The 1929-nt window shown below is 43.1% G+C and overlaps 1 pseudogene; it reads right to left on the bottom strand.

The window, feature by feature from the left end:
* Positions 1 to 282: 282 nt before the first annotated feature.
* Positions 283 to 1533, bottom strand: LOC130033657 (G2/mitotic-specific cyclin-B1-like; annotated as a pseudogene).
* Positions 1534 to 1929: the final 396 nt, after the last annotated feature.

Here is a 1929-nt window from a genome sequence, read left to right as displayed (position 1 = left end):
AAAACACTCTCGTGTGTGTTCATGGACATAAATCCTTAAAGCAGAATACCTTTTTATATTATGATTTTATTGAGGTAAAATGATAAAGTTACAAAGTATAGAACCCTCATGTGTTTCAGAGACCGATGTTACCCCACCTCATCTACCACCACAGTGTTAGTAACCCTCCACCATGGTCATAAGATTCTTCTTAAGGTGAAATTTGTTTCTTTCTTTTTGGGCCACCCTTGGCACTGCTCAGGGGTCACTCCTGGTTCTGGTGGTACTCAGATATAGTACTCCTCATCTCCAAGTTCGCCAGCGTTGGCTAAATCTTGAAATCAACTGTGCCAAAGTGCTGATCTTAGCATGCCTGGATGTGGCATTTTGTTACTGAGAGTCATGTGTTTTTTAAAGCCACTCTTTACCACCACCAGATTCTTAAGCCAGATGCTGCATAACAACAAGAAGGGATCCTATGGTGTCAGATAGGTAATGCTGTAGTATTGGTGTTCATTTACCATTACAGGGGATTTTCAGTGCTAAACAAAAAGCTCCTGAAGCAATTTAAGACTGAGAAAAGTACACCATTTTATCATCCAACATAGCTAGCTCCATCAGGCATTTGGCCAAAGTATGTTGCTCAACATTAACCTCTCCAAGCTCAGATGTTCTTTGAAGAAGTATAAAGGCAGAGGGCAACCTAAGTCAAAATTTAGAGCTCTTAGAATCTTCATTTCCATCTGTCTGATTTAGTGGAATATTGTCAGTCACAAAGACAAACTCACCAATTTCTGGAGGGTACATTTCTTCATATTTGCTTGCAACAAACATGGCATAACACCAACCAATTATAGCATCTTCTTGGGCACACAGTTATTCTGCATGAAACAATTGATAACGGAAACAGTTATATACATGGTCTCCTGCAGGAACCGGAAGTTCTATTGGATTTAGACTAGCCAATCAATTAGAGTAGCTCTCATTTTCCCAGTGACCTCCCAACCCAAGAGGCATTTGGGCTGAATTTCTTGTTCTTTCTTCAGTTTTCACAAGTATATATGTCTTTCACATGTTCACTACAAAGGTTTGGATAAGTCCATCATCTGTATCCATATAGCTCACTGCAAGAATCACATCTAAAAAAGCCTGACATAGATCCTCTCCTGCAGGGCCACATACTGATGTCTTCTATGGACATGGGGAGAGAGTTTCAACCAAAATAGGCTCAGGTGAATGTTCTTCTTCCTTACCAGGCTCCAGCTCCAGTTCAGGCTTGGGCTTCAGTGTTGCTGCCTTTTCTAGAGTATTGGGCAGCTTTTTCGGAATGACTTTTCCAGCAGCTGAAGACTTAGCTTCCTTTTACCAAGGAATCCTGACCTGTATCTGGATGTTCTCCAACTTTGTTACTGATGTCTCCAAGCGCTGTCCTTGGCCTCAGTCGGGGCTTGGAGCTATGGCTGTGGCCATGGGCAGACACTTAACGCCTGCCATGGGGTTCCTTGTTTTATTTTTGGCACTAATTTTCATGTTTCTGGTGACCCAGAGTGCCATAGCATCCTCTTTACCCGGCAGAGGGGGAGAGTAGAGCATGGGTGCCGCAGACAAGTTCAAGTTGTGAGCTCCAACCCAGATCAATAGCTGTTCCTCTGCAGCACTCTGCAGGACTGGATGGTTTCACTTGTCCTTCTTGTTCAGAGAATAAATAGAATATACTTGTTCAGAGTATAAATAGCTATTTTCCTTATACATCTGCTGGAGTTCACATCATCCTGGTTCCAAAACCAGATAGCGACATCACACAAAATAGCAAGTTCTAGGACCCGGAGATTGTAGAGTGGTCAGGACCCATGGCTTCCATGATCAACTGGGTTCTATTCCCAGCACAACACAGTCTACCAGGCATTGCCCTGGAGATGCCCAAGTACTTTCCTATGGGCCAGTGACCCC

Source organism: Sorex fumeus, unplaced genomic scaffold (assembly GCF_029834395.1).
Source record: "Sorex fumeus unplaced genomic scaffold, SorFum_2.1 ptg000054l, whole genome shotgun sequence".
Lineage (NCBI taxonomy): Eukaryota > Metazoa > Chordata > Mammalia > Eulipotyphla > Soricidae > Sorex > Sorex fumeus.
The sequence above is the reverse complement of the archived record's forward strand: the minus strand, read 5'-3'. Positions and strand labels throughout refer to the sequence as shown.